Below are 26,376 nucleotides of genomic sequence, written 5' to 3' on the forward strand. Positions count from 1 at the left end.
AACAACACAAGCAAAACTTCAGCTACTTTTTTGTAAATGTTGCTCATAAGCATAAAAGAAACAAGTCGTCTTCCTATAATGGTATAATATAATCACTTTTCACCAATACTCAGCTGTCTGGCAACCCCCATTGTAATAGCTAATCAGTGTAAAGGTCTAACAACTTCATCATTTTCACTTGGTAAGCCATTCTGTAAGGGCATGCATCTGGGCTTCATCTCAGCTTTGGACTTGAAGACTCCCAGTTTCTGAACTGTACTTTTCTGCATAATAAACTCTTTTTTTATTTAATTCTTGTTCAAGTACAGTTTTTTGTGTTATATTCCCAGCCCTGCCCCCCACAGTGCTCCCCACCTCCCTCCCATTTCTGCCCCCCACCTTAGTTATTCTCCATGTGTCCTTTATACTTGTTCACGTGAGTCCTTCCCCTTTTCCCCTGTGATTCTCTCCCCTCTCCCCTCTGGTCCCTATCAGCCTGTTCCGTATTTCAGTGTCTTTGGTCATATTTTGCTCCTTGTTTGTTTTGTTGTTTAGATTTCTGTTAAGGGTGAGATCCTATGGCATTTGTCTTTCACCACCTAGATTATTTCGCTCAGCATAATGCTTTCCAGTTCCATCCATGCTGTTGCAAAGGGTAGGAGCTCCTTTTTCCTTTCTGCAGCATAGAATTCCATTGTGTAAATGTACCATAGTTTTTGGATCCAGTCATTGACCGATGGGCACCTAGGTTGCTTCCAACTCTTGGCTATTGTAAATTGTGCTGCTATGAACATTGGGGTGCATAGGTTCTTTTGGATTGGTGCTTCAGGATTCTTAGGATATACTCCTAACAGTGGAATTGCTGGGTCAAAAGGCACATCATAATAAACTCTTAGTAAATACTATTTTACTGATCTGGTTTCATTTGTTACTATTTCTAGATTTTTGACAGTATATATAATACAGATTAGATACACATATACATATGAATACACACACTATATATACACATACACACAGAAACACACAGTCTTGTGCATACCATATTCTCATTCTTTCTCTCCTTCTCTCTCTCTCTCTCTCTCTCTCTCTCTCTCTCTCTCTCTCTCTCTCTCTCAGTGTTTTCTCCAGGTAAACAGAACTAGGTGACTGAGAGATGGGGAAGGAAGAAGACTTACATTTCAATTTAAACCATCTATCCTTTTTTGAAACTTGTACCATGTACATGCATATTCACAAACTATGCAAATGAAATGCTTTTAAAATAAAATATTCTCACACCAAGAATATTGTTGTACTACTCTCCTAATTGCTCTCTCTCCCACTCTATTTTTTCTATTGAGGTGGAATTTACATAACATAAAATTAACTATGATAAAGTGCACAATCCAATGGCTCTTAGTACTTCTACAATGCAGTACAACCATCGCAACTATCTAGTTCCAGAACCTTTCCATCATCCTAAAGGAAAACTTTATGCCCATTAAATAGTCACTTCCAATTCTCCTCTCCCACCAGCCCCTGGCAAACACCAATCTACTTTCTATCTCTATAGTTTTTGCCTGTACTTGACATTTCATATACATGGAATCCTATATTATGTGGTCTTTTGTTTGCTTTCTTAGTCCACCCTTCGCTTTATTCCAAGGTTAAGTGCTCCTGTCATGCCCCACCCTAGCCCCCTGTACTTGCCTTTTATACTGTTTTCTAATTGCTCACTTGTCTATACACTTTAATAGAGCTTAGATGTAGGAGGGCAGGCTCCATACCTGCCTGGTCCCCACTGTGTCCCTATCACCTAACATGTATCAATAAACAAGTGATGTTGAATGAATGCTTCTAAAACACAGTGTGATCATTTATGCCCTGGTTTAAATAACTAGTTTGTTTTTTAAAAAACTGGATGTGGTAGGGTGAAGGCAGAAAGTGACTTGTTCTCCAACCATTATTTCCAGACTGGCTTTGTTAGATTGGCCTCCTGATTCCAACCCTAGATTATATCTCAGCTTTTTTTTTTTTTGGAGGAGCAGAAAAAGTCCAGTTTCCTAACAAGAAAAACTTCAGCTTCTTTCCTAAATCAGAAAAATCCAGCTTCTTTCTCGACTCTACACAAAGTCTAGCTTCCTTCCTAAATCAGGAAAGAAACATGGATGAGAGATCTTAACACAGGACAGAGGCAAAGGGAATTCCCAGGATGCCAGTAAAGAGCAGTTCCAAGGTGTAGGCTGTGCACTGGGCCTGGAGAGCAATCTACGCAGCCTGCAAAATGAAGGGATTTCAGAAAGAACTGTGCAGAAGAACAAAATGCAACTGAGAAATTTTCTCATTTACTACATCAATCTTACGTTCAAGACTTTGGGGCAGAAATTGTGAGAGGTACACAGAAAACTAATCAATTACTAATGCCAGGAAGAATAAGTAATACAAGGAAATGTAACTTGCTCAGGTGTCTATTTGCCTGTTTAGCTAATAACATAAACATAGAATACATCACAATATAATTATATTGGGAACATGGGGGGAAAGGAGTACACATCTATGATGGGGGAAGAGAGCAGCCAAAGGCAGCAATGAAAGAGAGCTAAATCCTCATTTACTGTAGAACAGAGTTAATAGAAAATGTTCAAACTTGAAAAATCAGGATATAATAGGAATGTGGAATTAATACTACAAGCAGCAGCTAAAAGTACTGAGTTGAAAGTGGTCACTTCTAGAAAGTAGAAATCAAAGGGCAAAATGGATTGGGGCTAGGGATATGTGTTTTGTTGTAAATGTGACAGTACAGTTGAAATTATTGCTGTTTAACTATATTACTTTCATAAAAATAAAGAAAAAATGATTTTTTAAAGTGCAATCTAATCTAAATCAAAGGTCCAATACCCACTCAATTTAAAGTTTCTTCCTTCCTCCAAGCTCAGGCCTGAATCTGGCATGGAAATAGGACAGGGGGCTATGTATGCTGGTGATGGGCAGGCAGCCCCTTGCCTTGAAGTCAGCAGAGTAGAGTGTGGTCTCTCACTGGCCCTCTCCCATCTCTGCCTCCACATGCCTTGTTGCTCTCCTTCACTCACTCTATAAGTTTCTGACTAACACACATCTTCCATTACCTAGAATAACCAACCAATGCCTTCTCTGGCCCGTTATACCCTGGGCTTGAAAAACTCTCTTCCCAGCTCCTTTGCCCAATAAGTTACATCACACTCTGGGTCTCAGCTCAGAAACTAGTGGTTTCCTCCAGGTAAACTCTCCAAGTCCTAGTATCCATCTATGCTACCTCATACATCCCCTAGGACACTGGAGAGTAGAAGCTTCATTGACTCTCTCTCTCTCCTGGACTATAAGCTCTGTGAAAGCAAAACCTCCATATTATGCTCAATAAATATGTATTGAATGAATCAAGGGTCATTACTTTCTCTCTGTGGACAAAACTCTTTAGGACCACCAACTGTAATCAAAAGCTTATTTAGTAAACACAGAATCAGAGTTGGGGAAATTACATTAGGATTTTCCTGGGACAATCCTATCTGCACAAATACCCTGAATTAATTATTAATAGTGCCCCCTTTCATTCTCTCTAATAATGCCCTGGCTTTGCTGATAAATCCTACATTCATGCCATAGGATGTATCAACACCTTACGCAGGGATGGCATACAACTGAATCTCAGAGCAGTAACTGAGCCAGTGTACTATCTCCTCGGGGCTGTGCTAGAGACATGGTCATTATCTGCCTCGGTCACTCTGTTTTCCATGTTATATGACTGTAGCCCTTCCCAGTCCACCCCCAATGATCTAGTATGTCATTACATGGACAAGCCTTCAATGAAAAGGCAACATACCACATCTTCAGGGCATTTCCACACAACTATGCTAGGATCTATTATGCTTCTTTTTTTAAAGATTCTATTTATTTATTTTTTGAAAGAGGGGATAAGAGGGAAAAAGTGAGCAAGAGAAACATCAATGTGTGGTTGCCTTTTATACACCCCCTACACTGGGGACCTGGCCCACAACCCAAACATGTGCTCTGCCATGCCAGCCAGGGTAACTTCTTTTTAAAATTTCGCCCTTTAGACCATCTTTATTTCCTGAAGAAGAGAAAGTGGCCAGCAGTGGATACTGTTACCCCCAAGGTGAACCTAAAAAAACCTTGTTTGTTAGCTATGCCTCCTTGATAACTCAGTGATGGCACAGTAGTACCTTTGTCTGTCTGCTCTTACATACTTTAGCTGTGCATAGGAAGATGCCAGGCACTCTCAAATTCATCAGACAGTGGAAGGACATTTGGCTTTGGTGTAAAGAGTTTCACATGCTGAATAACAACATTCAAACTTCTGCTGGCAAAATTCAAGGACTGGGAAAAGAGTAAAAGGGAATCCCTTGCTCCTTTAAAATTGTGCACCTGGAACAAAAACCAAAAAGGTTTCAATTCTGCCAGAAAAGACCCCATGTTTCTGAAGTGCAGGATTCTGTTCCAAGCTTAGTTGGATTTGTTTTTGAAGGGTGTTTTAAAAATTATATTTATTATTTTAATCCCTCTTTGGGGAAAAAGTCATAGTCTGCTGTAGAACTATGAACTCCACAGTGGGTAAAACTTGGCATGTAACAGCAGTATGTAAAAGGTTTGCAATGCCAGAGGGCTTGACAGGACTCCAGGATAGGCCTGCGCTCCTCTATTCCCTTTCTACAAACTTCCAGTTCTCACTCCCTTGGCCATTGGTTTTGTAAGCATCTTCTTCTAGCAACCACATTGGCTCCAACTCAGCAACTGCAGCAGCAGCAGCCTGTTCCTTCTTCAGAAATGTGTGTAAGGCAGATGTAGCTGTGACAGGGGTGAGATCAAAGCTGTGAACTCATTCCCTGGCTGGTGTAGCTCAGTGGGTTGAGCACTGGCCTGCAAGCTGAGGGGTCACTGGTTCAGTTCCCAGTCAGGGCACATACCTGGGTTACAGGCCAGGTCCCCAGTAGGGGACACGAGAGAGGCAACCACACATTGATGTTTCTTTCCCTCTCTTTCTCCCTCCTTTCCCCTCTCCCTAAAAATAAATAAAACATAGTTTGTTTTTTTAAAAGCTGAGAATTCAGTCAGTCCCCTTTCTGCAGAGACTCTTCCAGACAGGGCTCTTGGAAATAACATGACATTGTGAGATCTTTTTTGAAAGGCTTACCTCAGTCCTCTGACCAGGATATTTATCAGACTTTCTAGTTTCTTCTAGGCTCTGGCCATTCAGAATGACGGTCCACAGCAACACACTGAAAGAAATAAAGCTTCATTAATGTATAAAATTTAAACAACTTCACTATTATTCTAGGACAGCCACAGACTGAAGAAAATTTTAAAATACCATCCCAACCTGCCAAAACCATACAATTCAATAAAAATAAGCAGATTAGCTTTAAACAAAGGAAATCTCCCACCTATTTCCTAGTCTCATAAGGGAATTATATGTTTGCATATACTGTAATAGTAGTTCCCCTACAATGTTGAAATTTGGTGACAGGTAGGGAATAGGAGGAACCATATAAGCCAAATACCTTTTGGAAAGACATATTTCTGAGAACTTTTTTCTCTAATATTTAACAAAAGAAGGCAAATCATAAAAAATAATCAAATTGATGACTCCTAAACCAAAGAAACTATTATATCCCGGTGCCACAAACTCCCTAAATTGATAGAGAAGGAAAGAAACAGAATCCTGAACCAAATCACCATACCCCTCAGACACTCAATTATGTATCATCAAAACCAGGGGAATTCTCACTCATATCCCCAAACCTGGAGAGAATCTAACTAAACTACTATCCCTGTTTCCCAAACCTGGAGAGAATCTAACTAAACTACTATCCCTGTTTCCCAAACCTGGAGAGAATCTAACTAAACTACTATCCCTGTTTTTCCTCTTTTAACAGAAGCACAAGGGAAATTGCTGCTGGAAGAGAAATCGGTGAAGTAGAAAAAGTTCAAAGAGGCTAAATTTGGATGAAGAGATGCAGGGTGAATGGGGGAACAGATAGAGAGACAAAGCATATGGCATCCAACCCTCCCCCCACCCCCATGTGAGTGTGAAATGCCTCGTATCCACGTGGAAGAAACCTGCTGCCAGTCATTTTAAATAGTACTGAAAGCCCAGGGACTTTTTAATTTTTTTAAAGATTTTATTTATTTATTTTTACAGAGAGGGAAAGTGGGGGAGAAAGAGAGGGAAAGAACATCAATGTGTGGTTACCTCTCTGACACCCACTACTGCAGACCTGGCCCACAACCCAGGCATGTTCCCTGACTGGGAATGGAACCAGAGACTCTTTGGTTTGCAGGCGGGTGCTCAATCCACTGAGCCACACCAGCCAGGGCAGCCCAGGGACTTTTAACTAGAATTTACACTCCCTTATTGAACCACACAATCCCCTGCCATATCCCCAGATTATAAAAATAGAATAAGCACTCAATGTCCAACTTTCAACTATGATTTATAGTACAAGTAGCATTATTCTCAGATATAGATACACACAAAAAACCTTAATTGTTCACATTTTGTCTTATTCCAAGACATATCATGGAATGAATCATTTAGGAAATAATAACTCTGTGGTGCAGAAAAACTGATTTGAACTGTTACAATTCCTTTACTTTTAGTTTGTTGTATTTTAATTTTGTTAAATCCAGTTGAAACTAGAATTGTGTTTAATAAATGACTTTTGTAGTAAAATCCTATTTAAATACTTTAAAATGGGATTATCCTACTTATCCCTCTTTCTAAATAGGTATACAGAATAATATTTGTAATGATTGTCACTAACCTTAATATTGACTCTTTTTAGATAGTGGGATTTGGGGTGATTTCATTTCCTTTGTTTATAGTTTAAATTCTTTATAATAAACAAGTCTTGCCCTGGCTGGTTTAGCTCAGTGGATTGAGCATGGGCCTGTGAAGCAAAGGGTCGCCGGTTCGATTCCCAGTCAGGGCACATGCCTGGGTTACAGGCCAGGTCCCCAGTAGGGGACACATGAGAGGCAACCACACATTGATGTTTCTCTCCCACTCCTTCTCCTTCCATTCCCCTCTCTCTAAAAATAAATAAATAAAACATTTAAAAAAAATAAGTCTTAATTTTACTAAAACAAAAGAAGTGACATACTAAAAAGCAAGTTATACATAGACCAAATTGGTTTCCAATTTAATTTTATGAATATTTTTATGTGTACTTAAAAATATTTAAGTACACATAAAAATATGTGCCAAGTCTAATGTTTAGCCCTGGGAATAGGCTGGCAAGCAAAAAAAAACCAACCCCTGTCCTCACCACTCATTGCCTATAGAGATTTTTATTTCATTCAGATCTGTTAATCTGAAACCATTTTGACCTCAGTCTCCACAGATGACACCTCCACAGATGACAGTGTTTCATGGTAACTTCATGGAAGGCCTTCTTCGGGCTTGATTTCTAAAGAGGTAGTGACAAAAGTTAACCTTAAAAATAGCAACAATTTTGTTTCAGTTTTAAAATTTTAATCTGGTGCATTTTGCACAGTGGGTGGGTACTTAAAGGAGGGTGGGTGGGGTGAGAAGTGAAGCATGAATTCATATCCCTGCTCACTTAATGCCAGTGGCACACTGACAAGTCATTTAATCTAAGTCTCTGTTGCTTTTTCCATAAAAACTTGGAATACAAATGTATTGTTATCAAAACACAGCTAAGTGTGAAAGTATAGAAAGCACTTAGAATGGGTCTGAAACACAGCAGAAACTAAATGTTCGCTATTGTTGTTTTTTAAATTGTATTACTTCCAGCAAATATCATGGTGTATTGAGATAGATTCTGCCATCATTGTCAATTCTGTTGCCATCAAAGTGGTCTAAAATTCATAAAACCATTTCTAAACTGTGTGAGGAAATAATGAAACATTTAGAAGCAGGAAAGTTCTTTTTGGGGGTTAAGAAATTACCTAAAGTAAATTAGCTCTTTAACCTTATTGATAAATGAAACTCAATGTAGTCATTTTACAAATGACTAAAGGCATATAATAGAAGATTGGTATTCACCAAATTACAAGGTATTATTACCAAGTATAGAGTATGTGTTTGATTAGCCTTGAGGCAAGCAGCTTAAAGTCTCTTAATTGCCTGTTACTTTTCCTCCACCTTCTATTGATAAACTTGAAGATAAAAGAGAGTGAATTTGATTTACTCAGGCAAAGAGAACAGATGTTGCATGTTGTAAACTTTGCTAAAAGCCAGTAAGATAAGAGTATACATTTACATGGTTGTCTAGCTATTTCCAATTTAATTTATGTGGTACAAGAAGAAAAATTAGGAAAGTTTTGCCTCTTCCTGCCCTGTGCTGATTAAATCAATCTGAAGAATCCTACTAAATTAATCACCCTGAGACAGTGTTCTTTATGGCTTCTAATATTATTGTGACCAGAGGAAGACTAGGAGTCACAGATTTCTGATAACAGAACCAGGGAGCAGATCAAGAAAATAGAAGGATACATAAAATAAGTGAGAAGAAAAGTTATTTATAGATTAGATAACCCTGCCTTGAATTTAAAAGTCTTGACTATTAGCTCTCTGGAGGAGAGACTATCCTTGCCAGTTCAGTGAAGTCAGTCCTGACTTGAAGCAGGAAAAGAGGTACAAAGTCAGTAAAACACAGCACACAGAGAAAGAGAACATTTAGGAGGAGTGGTTAGTTTTTAATGTAATGGAAGCTTTTGAGGAATTCCTCTGTTCCCAGAATTATCATACTCTAGTCTCCTCTCTCTTTGAAGGCAGGGCTAGGACGTACAGGTCTCATAGCTACAAGTAACTTAGCCCCAGAAACAAAGGCTGTCTGGCAAAGGTCATCACCCAAAAAGGAGCAGGCCAAAGGGATTCAATAGAACTGAAGTTATTCAATTCATACCAGAAGTTTGACATTGCCATTTTGTTCTGCAGAGTCCTCTAGGAATTTTAGAAACCCATGGTTGTAACTAACTTGGCTCCATATCTTAAATAGTTGAGAAAAATGAAGTGGAAGTTGAGTAAGAGGTCAGGCCAAGCTTTTATTATAAATGCAGATGTATTAATCCTAATTACCATTTATAGAGTATTTTGTATGTGCTAAGAACAGGTCTAAACCCTTTACATGATTGACTGACTGATTAATTGCTTGATTCTCCCATAAAGTTCCTGTGCATGAAAATGCAGGAGCACATACAGGAGCACAAGTATTTTGTACGGGAGCACAAGAATTTTTTAAAAGATTTTATTTATTTATTTTGAGAGAGAGGAGAAGAGAGGGAGAAAGAGAAGGAAAGAAACATCCATGTGTGATTGCCTCTCACGCATCCCCTACAGGGGACCTGGCTCACAACCCAGGCATGTGCTCCGACTGGGAATCAAACCATCAACCTTTTGGTTCACAGGCCAGCGCTCCATCCACTGAGCCACACCAGCCAGGGCTAAATATATCTCAAATATAGAATGCAACATTCTTACACTAAAAAATTATTTGTTGTGTATCTGAAATTCAAATTTAATTTGGCATCTTGTAAATTGTATTTGTTAAAGCTGGACAAATCTCCTTCCCCTTCACTCTCATCCAGGATTGAACCTATAATAAGAAACAGTTATGGGGTGGTCTCAGACATCAACAGGTCAAGAAAGGAGGGCAGAACAGAAGGGATGTCCAAAAGATGAATGGACAAACCAAATGTAGTGTATACATACAATGGAATCTTAGCCTTAAAAAGGAATGGAATTCCGACAACATAGATGAATCTTGAAGACAATATGCTAAGTGAACTAAGCCAGACACAAAAGGACAACTATCATGTGGTTCCACTATATGAAGTACACAGAATAGGCAAGTTCATAGGAACAGAAAGTAGAATAGAGGTTATCAAGGGCTAGAGAGAGAGGTGAATGGGAGGCTACACAGAGTTTTTGTTTGGAAGAATAACAAGTTCTAGAAATGGATAGTGGGAATTGTTGCACAACATCATAAATGTTTTTAAGCCACTAATTTGCACATATATTAAATGGATAAAATGGTAAATTTTATGTTCTGTATATTTTATCACAATAAAACAAAATGTAGAGAGAATCCCCAAGGCTCCTCACCACTGGCTGAAGAGATTTTTCCTAAGCCACGCAGCCATTTAATCAGTAAGGGAGAAACATCAATTGAGGACTACTGCATTATTTTTAATATAGGTATATATGATGAGATGGTAAGCTCCTTGTTGTTACAAAGTTATTCTTCTTTTTATTTCTTTGATGTAAAACACAGAGTAGAGGTTGGAAATTATTAAAATACTGAATGCCTTTGGACGCATATTTCTTTTCAATCAGTACAAATTAACTTATATCAGGAGCTCTCTATATATTGAACATCTTTACCAATTGACTCATTTATGACTTCCGAGTAGTTATTCTGGACCAATTTTTACTATTTGAAAAGATTTTTAAGTCATTATTTTAAACTAGTTTCATAAAGTCCATATCATCCACAAAATCCCAAGCCCTTGTTAACCTGCTTGCAGCTACTGCAGGGGTAGTTTACAGAGCAACAGTGAATTGAAACAATAAACACTTAAGGGATCAATGTCTACTAAAAAAACTTAACAAGAACTTGGAACTTGGAAAATAATACCTACGATGTGCTTCAAAACATTAATCTTTTAAGTATTTAAGTAATAATTCCCCATGCCTCTGTGAACCTGACTTTAGATTAAGGCTATAATAAGACACCAATGAAATAGTTTATTATATTTTGTCTTAAATTTGATAGTAGTATCCCCCAGAACACAACCACTGTGAATGTAACTTACAAGAAGGATTTATCAAACTGGATTAACAAGTAGAGAAATACTAAATGAATTCTCAGATTTTGTTTAAGCAGTGAGTCTTGACCTTGACCTACTTATTTTTCAGTTTCCATGTGTATAAAAAGAATGTAAAAGTATCTGCTTCACCAACCTCACAAAGCTGTCTTAAGAGTCACATAGGACAGGAACCTTGACACATCTCTGAAACCTATGAAGTACTATATGATATCGTGTTGACACGAATTTTAGGAATGAAATCGAACTTATCCCAACCACAGACAAGGAGCTGAACTGTCAGCAAAAGTTTTGCATGAAAAAGTCCAACATGTCTAATCCTTAGGAAATTGAATTCATATTTCAGAAAATATGTTAGATTTCAGGGCAATAATTAATAGGATTGTAAATGGGACCATGTGTCTGGACCAATTCCCAGGGCTTATTCAAAAAATTCACTGAACGTTTGACTTGGGAGTATTTGAATAAAGGTTTTTGACATATTCAGCAGATAAAAGATACATAATTTTCTAGAGATGAAGTAAAAACCTTCATGTTTCTAAAAAAGTGTAAAATAATGAAGTCATCAAATAAGTTGTAGACAAGCCTGTAAACTGCACAGTGTCCCTGGTACAGACAGTTAATATCTAATGAGATCTTTCTCCTTGATAGAATCTATATGCCATGGCAAAGGTCATGTTCATTAGAAGTCTGAATGTTCCAGTTGGAAACAATTTCTGCTAACAGAGCCAAAAATCTTAACTAGTTCCTAACATAGTTGTACTGCCTCATCAACATTCTGTCCTAGTCAACTAGACTGAGAGCCTCCCTTCTCCTCCAATGACCTTCAAGAACATATGCAAGAGGCTCCTCTTTTTTTTTTTTTTTTTGGCAAGCATGACATAGGGATGCAAAGATGTAGTCAGAAGAAAACAGCCTATAGAACAACAATTTCAACTTCAAAAAAGAAGATTCCAAAGCTATTGAACTGGCTTAATTTCCAGGGTGGAAAAAAAGATATCTCCAGACTCTACTAAGGAAGCATAGAATGTGTTCTAAGGGGTTCAGAATTTATATGTTTACCCTGAAAGATAAATACAAAAGATTGAAATAGCCCAACTTTGGATGTTCTTAATGATTCTCCAATTTGCTTATAAAATTAAATTAATTTACTTCACGTGTCTCAGGGTTAATAGATTTACTCATAAGAAACTCTGTATTAGAAATTGTTATTGTAGAGGACAGACTTAAAATGCATTAGGTATATTCAGAAAACTAAGTGGAAAAATAACACTAATTGGGCTGACCCCTCCTGCCTCCAGAAAGTTCAGATATATGTTTGACAGGTAATTAAAAGCAATATTCTAAAATGGGACTGAAATCAACAGAGAAACTCTGCAGAATACCAATGGCAGAGTGGCTTCTGTTTGTCTTACCTTCTTTCAACTCCCACTGAATGTTTTCTACACAGAATTGGCTCAAAAATGAATATTTGAGCCACTGCCAATATTAAGAAATTGTCTTTGGAAATAATGCAAATTTTGTGTGTTTAGAGAGGCAATTTGGTTCTGAAAAAACATGGATTTTAATATTTGGCAGGCATGGGGCCAAATTCTGGTTTTGTCTCTTACCAGCTCATGATGCTAAGTTATTTAATCTCTCCAAGCTTCAGTGGGTTTCTTTTTTTCCTGGGTAAAGTGGAGACTATAATATACAAGACTGCTAGGAGAAGAGAAATTTTTATAAATATTTATATAGTCCATTACAGTGCTAGAGCCTAGTATATTCACAATAAAAGTTTGCTGAGCTGCAAATGTAGTAAGAATGTCAACCTCAGATGTTATCTCTGAAAAAGAACATCATCATTACAAAGATAATAGCTATTATTTTCCTGAAAAGGGTGTCGTTAACTTCTATTGGGACTATTCTTAGTGCTAACAGCTTTCGAACACAATCTCACTTTGCTCTTAGCACTCACACCCAACCACAAGCAGATTTAATCCATGTCAGTCTTCTATTTTAAGAGGTTATAATGATATCAAACATTGAAAATTTTGATTGGATAACTGAAAAGATTTCCCACCCGCTGTGATTCTGATTGGCTGAAAAAACAATAAACCAGCTAAATGTGGGTTGACCTACAAAACTCATTTTCCAACCCCCCAAAAATGGGCATTTAAACAAACAGAATATCTCCAAATGGAAGGAGAGAATTGCATTTTTAATCACATTATTCATTTTCATCCTATTGTATTTCTTTAGGGCCATCAGGAGTAAGATTCACAAACAGAATGAAAATGGCATGCTCAGGTTACATTTAAGGGCCTGGAGAATGCTAATGAGATTTTTTAACTCTTACAAAAAAACGTGTAGAAATGAAAGTATATTAAAAGGAAATCCACAAAAAATAATGAAGACAAATGCAGGAAAAACAATCAAAGACTCAGTATGTATTAGAGTCCAATGAATCAGTCTGCTTGGGTTTAACAAATATATATTTATGGCCTATTTGTGGTGATTTCCTTTGGTTTGAGCATGGACAAATTTTCTCTCCATTAAGAATGGGTTCTTTTATTCTCAGTTTCATTCAAGTAATAGTGGACTCAACTTTTCCTTAGTATTGTCGGATACCATGCTGTGGAAATGGCTTCAAATAATGAGCGCTGGGGGGTGAATGAAATGCTGCTCATGTTTACACTGGCACAAACAAAAGCCCCAGCACACTGGCAGCATTCTGTTGATCTGCTGATTTTCTCCAATATGGTTCCTGCCGAGACACAATAACAAGAGAAAATAACAAAAAGTCGGCTAAAAGATCTATTATGGGGATAGGGAGGCACGTCTCTTAAAAATAAGACCATAATATGTTCATATAGTGCTGAAATTCACCCACACTGGTCAAAATAATTCATGACGATGAAATTTCAAGTCTATTCAAAATATTGCCAGAGGGGGCTCTACTTGTGCATGTAAATAATAGAGTCCAAGGGCGTTAGCCACTGTAAAGGAGATGTTCATTATTTTTGCCACCCCTTCTCCCCACCCTTCTTACCCACCACCCAACTGCAAGGTATTGTTGGAAGCAGCCAATAGTAGGTCATGTGGCCAGAAATGGACACAGTTTGTAGTGAGTGAACTATAGAGTACCTAACATGAATAGAGTAATTTTACGACCCGCCAGCTGCACCACTATGCCCCCCATTTTTATGGAACAATAACAATTTTTATTACTTTATCAGATTTCTTATGAGAAGACTAAAATCAATATCATTTACCTAACTGGCCTCCCCATCCCAGGGAATATAAATTTTGTATGCATATTTATTGAATATTAAATTCCATAAAAAACTTCAGGAAAAGGGAATCCCTGTATCTGGGATCCCCTTAATTAGTTGTAATATTTTGTATGTCTATCGCTAATCTTACATCAGATCCTCAAAATCAGTTACTGTGGCAAAAGGCAAGGTAGATAGTGCAGTGATTTGTTCCGATACTTAGTAATAAATCAACAGTATTTCTGCATGCCATGCTGTTCGTAGGTACATTACAAAAAGAAATCTAGGCATAGGGAAATGGCTGGTCTTAACCCACAAATTGTTAGGAGATGGAATAAATGTGAAAGCAACACAAAAAGCCATATAATGAATTTAATGACACTCGAATAGCTTGGTCTCTGCTGGATGCCACTGGCTTCCTTCTAAACAGCCCATTCATGCTGCTCACAATACTGGTAGCATAACTTTTACAGACAATTCTCAATTTGCCTTGACTCCTTGGACCAATTCGACCATACAATCACTGCAACTGAAGAGTTGGAACAAAGGTAAGTTAATGGCTGAAAATAATTTTTTAATTTCTATTTTAAGTTCTTCTTCCTCTATCACCATGACTCACCTCTCCCCCTTCCTCAATTCCTATCTTCTTTTCTATATTTGTATATTTGGTGGAAGAAATTTTAAAGAGAAATGGAAGAATTGGGAGAACAGAAATATGAACAGAAATATAGTAACAATTCTTGATGCCTAAGTCTCAATACCAGAACCCGTGATATCATTACACCAAAGACATGAAGATTAGAAGAATCTCAAAAATAAATTTGTCAGTGAGGCCACACTGGGGAACAGCCTTGACCTTAGATGATAGAATTTGAATTCAAACATTCCTAGATAGAAAAACAATGAAACCCTAATGGATATAGATTTTAGTAAGGGTTATGATGAATGGATTAATTAGAAATCTTTCACTTTTGATTGAGAAAAAGCTAATAAAAGATGACAAAAATAAATGGAGTTTTTACAAGCAAGCAAAATATAGCCAGAGACATTGAAATAAAGAACAAACTGACAGCAACCAGAGAGGAGGGGGAAAGGGATAATAGAGGATAAGAGAGGAAGAGCCATTAAGGAACATGTATGAAGGACACATGTACATAGCCAAAAGGGGTGGGTCCTAGGGTGGGTGGTGGGGATGGGTGGGGGGAGTAGTGGGGTGAAAGTGGAGATAACTGTACTTGAACAACAATAAAAAAATAAATGGAATTTTTTAAATTATATAATTCAGGAACAGTTTGAACCAGGGCTTAAACAATGTCTTGAGATCTCCATCTCCCTGCATATTTCTCCTTCATTCAGCTCTATTTTTCTTAGTAGGTTCTTTCTGATCTTTCATCTGAACAGTGCAATTTTCCCAGCAAAAGAAAAAAGAAAGCTTCACCTTCTCAATATTTACAATGAAAATAGCCATGTTTGCATTTCACTGATCAGGACAAGATCACATACCCATCCCTCTAGTGAAGGGACATGTAGTGAGGAGGGGGGTATTGGCCCAACCCAAACTCCATGGATTGAGAATTTTCCAAAGAAAAATTGAAGTGCTATTACCCAAACAGAGGAATAGACACAGGGCAGGACAAAGCAAAAGATATCTACCACATTAGGGCTACTTGCTAAAGGAGGAATTATAGTCTACATATGTACAATTTGGTGAATATAATAGAAATTGATAATTTCCCCCAATGTCCATTTTCTCTTTCTTTGTTTTGGTAATATATTCCCTGAGTTTCATCTGGTATACCACCACCCTTACAGCTAGGTGTAGCTGTTTGACTAAGTTTAGCCTGGGATGTGACAGGAAGTCAAGTGCAACTTTCAGATTATCTCAAAGATAAAATGTTTCAGTAACTTCTTTCTTTCTTCTTGCTCTCTGAGAAATAGCCCCACTATCCTGCCACCTTGATCTAGAAGCAACATATTAAAGATGGCAAAGTTGACCCACTAGGCTGGGTTACTGAATGGCCTAGTCAAGCAGAAATGTCTGCCCAACCTAAACTACCCATCTATCTTAGAACTTTCATCTGAGGCACAAATAAGCACCTCATCCATCTATTTTATATGTTTTATCAAAAACACTTTATTTTGGGTTCTTTTTGTTTAACCCATGCCTTAATCAACATATTAAAAGATACTCTATGGACAAGTTCTAGAGAAAAATGCCCAAAAGTATTTAAAGCAATGGACCTGTAAGAGTTTGTGAGTACATTTTAATACACATACCTAGCATTTTATGTAACTACAATACTAAGAAATATAAGAGTATATTTGTTAACCTTATTAGATCCTTACAAGGATCTAATTGTTATCCAAGAGAGGATAACAATAGTTATCTCTGAGTAATAGAATTAATTTTTACTCTCTTCATGCTTATCTTCATTTTATAAATTTTCTTAAAATATAATATGTTTGAAGCAAAATAGAGATTGTTATAAATTTTATAAAATGGTTAAGGAAACGGGTTTTCCAAGGAAATTCTGTTCAGAAAATTAAGACACATTCATTGATCATCAAGAGATGACGTAGTGATGATCAAGAGCCAAATACATAATCTCACATACTGGGGCAGATTGCAAAAATGGTCAGAGTCTCTCCATTTCTATACATATGTCTTTTTCAGTGTGACTTTGTAGGTGCCTTGAACAGTAAATCTGAGTGTGGCCATGTGACTTGCTTTGGTCAATGAGACATTGCCAAATGGAGTGAAAGCCCAGACTTGAAAAGGACTCGCACATTGGAGCTTGTTGTTTCTTGCTGCTCTTGGGAACCCTGAGAACACCACATGTGAACATACCTAAGATAACATATGCCCAAGTTATTCCTGTTACCTAGATGACATCAAGCAAATCATCAGATGTGTCAATGAGGCCATACTAGACCAAATAGCCCTGGCCATGCTGGTTCAGACCAGAAGAGCAACTGAAAGGGTAGGGCAACTCCACTTTTTGATGGAATGAACTGCAAAGCATTGCAGCCATGCTTTTCAACTCACCACAAACACTCTGATCCAGGCTCAGATATCTGATGTTCTGCCATTTACACCTGATGAAAATGACACCATTCCACTGAATATTCCCTAGACCTGTACATCTAAATCTTTCAGCAGCACCAAAATGAAGTCTTTCTAGACAGAAACTGTGGTACTTGCCTTATTGTGATGGACAAATACATTAATAACCTTCCCAAACAAGATGCCACAAAAGGAATTATACTGAAGAATTATCACCATCAGTCATTTCCAAGATGATTATAAACTCAGAATTGCCAATACACAATGCCACAAAAGGGAGTGCTGGAGTTTTTTCTATGAAATTTAAGATTGAAGATTTAAATGTTAAAAGGTATAGGAATAGGAAACATGGGTGAAGCTTTTTAAAATAATCTATAGGTAAAGCTCTTTTTAGGCATGACCCACAGGCAGAAACCAAAATGAAAACATTGACAGATCAGAATATATGCAAATGTAAGATCCAGTATGATGAATAAATATATCACATTAAACAAATAATAAAAATAACAAGTACTTGGTGTTTACTAAGCACCAAATACTATTCTAAATACTTTGTATATATTTTTAAAATTATTGTTAAGTACAGTATTCTATTACTCCCATCCCATCCCACCCCCCGTGCTCCCCCCCTTCCATTTCCACCCATTCTCAGTTGTTGTCCATGTATCCTTTATATATGTTCCTCTAAATCCCTCCCCTATTTCCCCTGAAATTCCCTCCCTTAAATACTTTGTATATTTTAATTCATTTGACACTTAGGACAGTCCTATGAGGTACACACTATTTTTCCCATTTTTAGATGAGAAAACTAAGACAGAATGGTTACATAGATACCAAGAGCAGGGAGTAAGTAGCAGAGCTAGTATTTGAACCCAAGCAGTATGTACTCCAGGATCTAAAATCAAAATCACTGTGCTCTACAGAAAACCTGGAAAACACAGCTTCCTAAGACAGAGACTAATATCATTGAAATGTTAAGAACTCTTGCAAATAAAAAAAGAAATAGGAAAATATATCATTATCTATGGGCAAAGACTATGGACAAAGAATTCACAAAAGGGAAATGTAAATGGCCTAAAACATATGAAAAATGTTCCTTCTCACTAGGAGTCTTGAGAACTCTAACGAGATACCATTTGTCTCTGGACCAGTTTAGCAAAAACAAAAAAATATTAATACCCATGTATATTGTCTCCTTGGTGGTAGGAAGGTGAATTAATAAAATATTCCTGAAGGATAATATGGATATATAAATACCATTCAAATATGCATATGGTTTGATTCAACAATTTTACTTCTGACATAGTTTACAAAGAAATAATCAGACAATTACATGAAGAAGTAGGTTACAGAAATTTATTATAGCATTGTGTATAATATTTACTAAAGATGGGAAATTTGAAAGACTGCTTAAATATGCCCTAGCCCAATGGCTCATTTGGTTGGAACATTGCCCTGCACAGCACAAAGTTGTGGGTTTGATCCCTGGTCAGGGCACATACCTGGGTTGCAGGTTCAAACCCTGATCAGGAACCATATGGGAGACAACCAATCAATGTTTCTCTCTCATATTGATGTTTCTCTCTCATATTGATGTTTCTCTCTCTCTCTTTCTCATCCCCTTCCTCTCTCTCTAAAATCAATAAACATATCCTTGAGTGAGGAGTAAATTTTTAAAAATTGATCGAATATGCTATGATTCTTCCATAAATGGAATACTATTTAGCTTTTAAAAATGCTAAAGCATATTTCCATTTCCTGCCATGGAAAGAGGGTCATGAGGTTTTATTAGCTTCCTGTTAATAAAACAGGAAGTTTACCAAACTGTTTAAAGAGTATAATACAATTTTTATGTCTAGATAAATTATATATATTCTAATGGATTTTTTTGTTTTTATTGTTGACATTATTACAGACATCCTCATTCTCCCCTTTGCCCAGCTCCACCACTCCGCCTTGTCTTCCTCTGGCCATCCCCACACTGTTATCTGTGTATATGGGTTATGCATGCATGTTCTTTGGCTAATCGCTTCACCCTTTCATAAGTCATGGATTTTTAAAATAACTTTGTAATGCTATGCTTTAGTTTTTATATAACTCTTCATACATTTCATGTACCACTTCTGTAATCATAAAAAAGCCAATCACTTCATTTCTAGAAGTTTAGGGCACTGAAACTCTTCCCACACTCTAAAATGATTCCCTTTAGAAAACCTACAAGCAAGAAGACTTTTCTGTTCCCCATTTCAGAGAACACCTATGTGATTGATTTTGCTAGAATCATGAGCAGAACATTTACTGCTATACAGTAAGGGCTGTTTGATACTCAGAACTGCCTAGGGTTCACGTTCTCACAGCCTCCAACACCATATCTCATACCTGTTCAGGTTTCTAATCACCAGTCATCTGAGAGCCAAAAATGATGACAGAGATGACAAATCACAGCTCTCCAAAGCTCATCGGCCAATCCTATTCAAGGGGGGGAAATGAGCAAGTAATATATACTTTCAAATGGATTTGAGGAGAGACAATGAGAGCCCAGGAAAAGTCACTTTATAACTGCAGGCAATTAACAGTCACTGCATCACCAGACTTCTTAAGCAAAAATGTCACATGCTCAGAGCCAGGGACAATCAGAAACCGCAGAATGTCCTCACCTGCTGACTGATGAAAATGACTGACGCTGGGGTGCCAGCTGGAAAATCAATTATTCACATCTACTAGGCAACTGCCCCCTACACATCAAGCAGCAGCAGGTCGCAGGAAGGGGAGATTGTTGTGGTTTGTTGTTAATGTGCACTATCCATTTCTCTGGCCTTGGAGCGCAGCACTAGCAAAATCAATAGGCTGCTGCAAACTCAGAAACAGAGAAGTGGAGCACCAACTGAATCCCAAGCACATGGAGACTTCAGACAACTCTGGCACACATGAATGACAGGAGAAGATTCCTCGTCCCCCCATCATTGTTTTTCATCTTCTGCCTTTCCTATTCCCCACAATAATAAGTAGGTGAAGCCAAAGTTTTGTGTATTCCTAATGAGTCGATCACTTTCGCTAAAGGCGAAATAGATGTTCACTTTCAAAGGCTCCTCAGCTGTTTTTCATCCTAATTATCACTTGGCTTCTGTCCTGAGGGCCTCAAAAGTCCTCTTTTAGCATGCGGGGTTGGCTTTTCAAAGGGCAGAACCTAATAAGGTGAAGAAGTTCAGAAAACTTATTTCTGTTTTTGCCAGACATTTTTAAATAAAGAAAACATAGAGCTTGTTTTCTCAAGCCATTTATGTTTAACATGTATTTTAAACATCATTTGTTTGTATGGCTCTAATACACACCTCTCTTTATAAATAAAAGTTAGAGACTTGCAAGAATGCAAAACAGTACAGACATTTTCGGAAACAGTTTGGCAGTTCTTATAAGTTAGGTGTACATTTACCGTACTGACCCAGCAATTCCACACTTAAGTGAAATGAAAATTTATGTTCATATAAAAACCTGTACATGACTATAGCAGTTTTATTCATAATATCTCCAAATTAGAAACAATTAAAATTTCCCTCTACTTGCAGATATGGAATGGGTTTGCACACTGTAATACATACACAGAACAGAACACAAGAGTGGAGAGGGGAGAGAATCATAGGGGAAAAGGGAATGGACTCACATGAACAAGTATAAAAGACACATGGACAATAACTAAGGGTGGGGGGTGGAAAGGGGAGGGAGGCTGGGAGCATGGGGTGGGGAGCGGGCAGGGTTGGGAATATAAGACAGAAACCTGTACTTGAACAAGAATTAAATAAAAATTATTTTTAAAAAGCCACATAATGAATGATTTCACTCATATTTACATTGTGGATAAGGCAAAACTATAAGGACAGACAACAGATCAGTGGTTGACAGGAACTGCAGGTGGGGGAGGGGCCAACTACACCCAGGCAGCTGGGCAGAGTTATTTAGAGAGATAGAGCTGCTCTGTATCTTGATTGTGATGCAGGTCATATGTTTGTCAAAACTTACAAACATGTAACTTACTGCATGTTTGTCAAAACTTACAGAGCTGAGTGAAAATTCACACCACAGAGTGAATGTTACTGTATATAAATTGTGCCTTCAGTATTAAAAATTGAAAAAATAGGGAGGGAAAAGTACTCAAGGAATTCCTCTACAGTGGTAAACTGCTTTGTCTCCCACTTTAATACATTTTTCTACTGTTTCACCATCCTTGCTTATGCCACACTCTCTCCTGTTATATCCAGGCTAGAGTTGCAACGCAATTTAGAGCTGCAGCAGACAGGACTCTCCAGAACATATTCCTCCTTGTAAGGTGCTAGTACCATGGACAGAAGCACTAGCCAAGGCCAGTCCACATTTTAAAAAACTGCATTCATGGCTGCTCAAGTCTCAAAGCCTTTTCTACAAAAGCTTCCTGGAAGAATTAGATCACCTAGACATAACCTAGAGCACTAGGGAATCAGGAGTCCTGGGTATATATTTACCAAGTCTGCAACTAATTCGCAGTGTGATCTTAATTGTACATGTTGCTTTATGTTTATATCTCTCAAGGTCTCAGCAGGAAAAAAGTTATCAGGTAGCTTAAGACAATTCCAAAAGTGTTGGGAGGATTAAGTGAGTCAATAAAGAGTGTTGAAACATCCAGACATCAGTAATAAATGGGAAGCTGTTTTCTCCCTTAGACCAGGAGATGTAAGAGGAGGAGGTGCTGGTGTTACAGGGACCCAGTGAAATATGAAGCTGTGAGTGAGGGGCTTTCCTGACAGCAGCTGTGGCCATGAGAGAATGACCTGAAGCCAAAATCACATCCCAAAGCTTGGAAATACCATTACTCTCTTCCCCTCCCCAATTTCCTGTTGGTACTTCCCATTGGCTAAATCCAACAGGCCAGCCAGAAAGGGAGCTTAAGTGATATAGGTATTGGCAGTCAGCCTCCAGGACCCGAGTCAGTGCAGAGAGGGACACAGAATAAATCCTAGGAAGAGTGAAATGGAGAGAGGACACTAAGAATAACAAGGACCACATTACTTACTAAATTCATGCAGTTTGAGAACTTCTAAAATCTTTGATGTGTAGACAGTCTCTGAAGCTACATGATGATCAACTTTTAATGCCTCCTTCCATGTTCCCTAGAAACCATACTTTCACATAAAAGAATTCGTACAATATTTCCTTAAGAATGCAATTAGCTTCAACCATTGGACCAAAACCAGTTTTTCATCCAGCTGAATTGATTTTTACCCAGTCAATGGAATGGTCAATATCCTTAGACAAGCAGAAACTTTTTAGAAAAATTCTCACTTACCTATCATAATACTGACCAAGATGCTTAAAAGTAATAAGCATCTGACTAAATCCTGGCTTTATCAGTTAAAGATCATAGAGATTTGTTCTACATAAGGGTACAGCAACCTGGTAGGGTTTTCTTCCTCCTCTAACATCTCAGGATGAGTTGTTATAGTTACAAATATAGTTATAAATATAGTTATGAATATATATAGACATGAAGCAGAAACAGTTTGAAATCATCCAATTTTTAAGATTTCTATTTTTACTATGTATATTATATATATATATTCTGACTCCATAACTCTGCAAGGGGCCATAAGTCTATATACAGGGTCAAGCAGAAGTAACACCTGCTGGGGTGTGGCTGGTAGGGCAATAATATGGGTGTAACAATTTATAGTTCTAATTTGACCATTTCACCTAAAATGTCATGTGGTATGCTTGAGGGTGATAGTGTTATGTTACAGAATTACATGCTTATGATTTGGTAATAAAAAGGGGGTATTATTTGGGCCAGACCCTGTATATTAACATGAAGTTCCAGAACTAAAACACAAACTCTGTGGAAAACTGGGTCACTTGAAGATAAACATGGTCCATTCTCAGTCCTTAGAGCACTGCTTAAAACTTATGAGGCCTGCCTTACTTTGATATTTTTTCCACAGTCCCCCAACGGACACTCTTTTATTTTTCCCTTAAACTCAGAAAACTTTTATCTCTGCATTCGTTCCCAGCTGCAAAGGGAATAAGAACCACTCTGCTACATGAGAAAGGGGACTATGAAGGGAGGCAAGCCAAACAACAGCCTGAGGCAGTAGTAACCTCTTTTGTGCTCCAAGTCCACAAACTGTATTCAGCAAGGCATAGGGGTTGCCACTGAACAAACCATAAGCCCTGCAGCTCCTCCACTGAAGTCTCAGTAGTAGTCATGTCCAGGGAACTCCTTGAGAGGGTGTGAGTGCCACTGAGGCTACTCACTCTCTGTCAAAACCTTAATGCTCTTCATCTATCTGGCATTGAGTTGTTGGACTGATGCTTCTGTATAACAATGCATTACGCAGGTCATCTGGGACTCTCAAATGGTAGGGAAGGGGCTAAGGATCATGTGAATTGCTGACACCCTTCCAATTTAGGGTCTTCTTCCAATTTAAAGACTGCCAGAATCTATTCCCAGGAAAAACAGTCAGATAACCAGTGGTTGGGTTGGAATCACACTGATTTTCAGAGCAGTTCTGTAAAAGGTGCCCGACCATGAGATGAATTCTCCTGACAGTGTGAAGGCAGAGCTCATAGTGTTCAAAGTGCTGCACTAAGCAGATTCTTAGTGTCACACAAAAGTAACTAGCTCTGATCCACCTTCAAGGCTTGAGGCAAAAGTACAAAATAGACTCTTCTTAGAAATATTTCCTTCTTTCTGAATCAGTTTTCCTTCTACCTCTGTTTCCTATCTTGTCCTCATAGAGAGCCATCCTTTTTCCTGTTCCTTATCCTACCCTAATAATGACCTATGACTCTCCAGGATACCTATGAGTGGCCAGGACACCTATGGATGGCCATCCTTTCCCCAAAATGGTCCCTCAATCCAAAAATTATTTCTCCCTTCCTAACACCCAGAAGATGTGGTTGATGGATAAACTTAATATTCTCAATAAATACCTGAATTTTGATATGGAAACTGTTAAACCAAAATAACATCACACTCAAAGCAAATAACCAGGAAATGGGCCTCTTGATTTTCAATTAACTTTGCTTCCTGAAGCTGTCCAGAGAGAAGACAGCAGAGGGGCAGGAACTCTCCATTATTTCAGACTTCCTCTCTCAAAGGCAAAAACAGCTCCTTGTCTGGCCTCCTCCAGGAGCAGTGCATGAAGGGAAAAACACTGCTCCCTTCTTCTGGAAGCCACTGCCTACTTTCTGATATCCCATTTCTACCTTATGAATAAGGTTTTAATAAAGTCATGAAAACTATATCCCTTTTGGAAATAAGTTTATCAAATGTTTAACACAGATCCTTACCCTCCAAATTTATGCCACTAATTACAGAATTTTAAATTACTTTTTAAAAAATCAACCTCTCTAACTTGAGGGATCTTAACTCTTGTAATTATCTTAGCTTTTTGTTTACTCCATGTAATCTATCTTAATACTTTTTTGGAAGTAAATAGATTCTACAAGTTTACATATATATGGATATATATGTACATATGTGTGTACATATATATATCCATATGTGTGTATATGTGTGTATATACATATATATACATTTACTTATATATATTTATATCTGTATAAATGTCAATAAAAATATATTTTAAAGGCCTCTATAGATGACAAGTATAATTGTTCTGATGCTAGCAAGCAGCACTAAGTTAAATGTTTATATAAGGGTAAGATATGAACTCCTATGCTGTAACAGGACCCGGGGCCGAATAAGTTAGTGTATGAATAAGATGTTAGCAACTTACTCCATAGACTTGGACTCGTTAGTTATTACAAGAACTCAAATGTATTAAACAAAATGACCTTTGCAAAGCTTTTCTCCCCACTTAAATTGTCAACTCTCATCCTTCAAATGTGACTCCATCTACAATGGTATCTCACCTTCCCAACTGACACCACCCTGCTCCTATTGACATTATCAGAAGGTGGGAGACCATCGTAGATCATTTCTTGTTGTGTTGGGTGTTTTTGGAAAAAGGGAGCAAGACTGGCAAACAGCAACTGAAAAATCCATTAAATTAATCTATCAACAAAATGCAGAATAAGCTTGAAAAATAATGAGACCATTACTGAATGAGGCAGATGGCTTGGCAACCCTAAAAGACTAACATCAAACAAACATTCATTTGAGTCTTCATCTAGCTTCACTAAATTAGTATGTGAATTCAAACATTTATCTTTTGATATGTCTTTCCCGGTGATGGAACTATGTGAGTAAGAACCACTAGCAAGAGGAGGAGGAAATGCTAGCCAAAGAAAATGGCACTTGTAAGTCATGCTAACACTAAGCCTTATAGGGGTATAATAGAAACTATTGGAGACCTTCCATCTATACCTCAAAGGCATAAGGACATATCTGAGTTCTTCTCTCATGTGTAATTATCCATAATTATTGCCCCAAGTTTTTCAAACTCTGCCACCACATTCTTTGTGTATTGCAATAGAATCTTTGCCATGCTATTGGTGGACTGATCTTCAATAATATACATACTCACAAACAGGAAAGATAGATTTTTACCCTTTGTGAAAGTTCATTAGAGGAGTGGGGGTTGAGGGAAGAAAGTCTCTTGCTAATCTCATAAAATGAGGGATACAGTCTTAACAACAACAACAAAAAAACAAATCCCTCAAAGAGTTTACTGTATAGGAATATCAGACCCTAGTCACCAAACCATGCAGAGACTATAAAACTCAGATATTCTATTCAAAAATTAAAATTTCAACACATTGAATATTTATAGGAAACCATAAAAGAAAATTAGCAGTTAAAAAAGGAATCCACTACAATGGAAAGGATTTGCCATTCATTCCGGAAAACTCCATGATAATCTCTCTTTTAAATGTCTTGCTATGAAAATAAAAGATGTTCAAAATGCATCAACAGAATATGTGAGCAGAATTAAAGGCAAATTTAAAAGACCAGCTTTATTTTCTTTTCAGGCTGTCAGTCAAAAGCATTCCTGTGATACTGGGGAAAAGTTACCTTTCTACTCATCTCACAGAACTCATAACCCTAATGAGAAAAAACATGATGATTCATAAGCATAAAATATTGACACATGATGTGAAGCTACCTTCAATGAAGAAGTACTCCCAGTTGGACGAGAACTGAACTATTGTAAAAAGGAGAAAAATGTTACAACCTTTTCTCCCACGATCTAAGTTGGGTCTGTGCACTAGAATCTAGGCCAAAAAACCTGAAAGACTCACCCAGATGTATACATTGTAGTCTGA

The sequence above is a fragment of the Sturnira hondurensis genome, unplaced genomic scaffold (assembly GCF_014824575.4).
Source record: "Sturnira hondurensis isolate 20B ecotype Veracruz unplaced genomic scaffold, ASM1482457v3 Scaffold0012467, whole genome shotgun sequence".
Classification (NCBI taxonomy): domain Eukaryota; kingdom Metazoa; phylum Chordata; class Mammalia; order Chiroptera; family Phyllostomidae; genus Sturnira; species Sturnira hondurensis.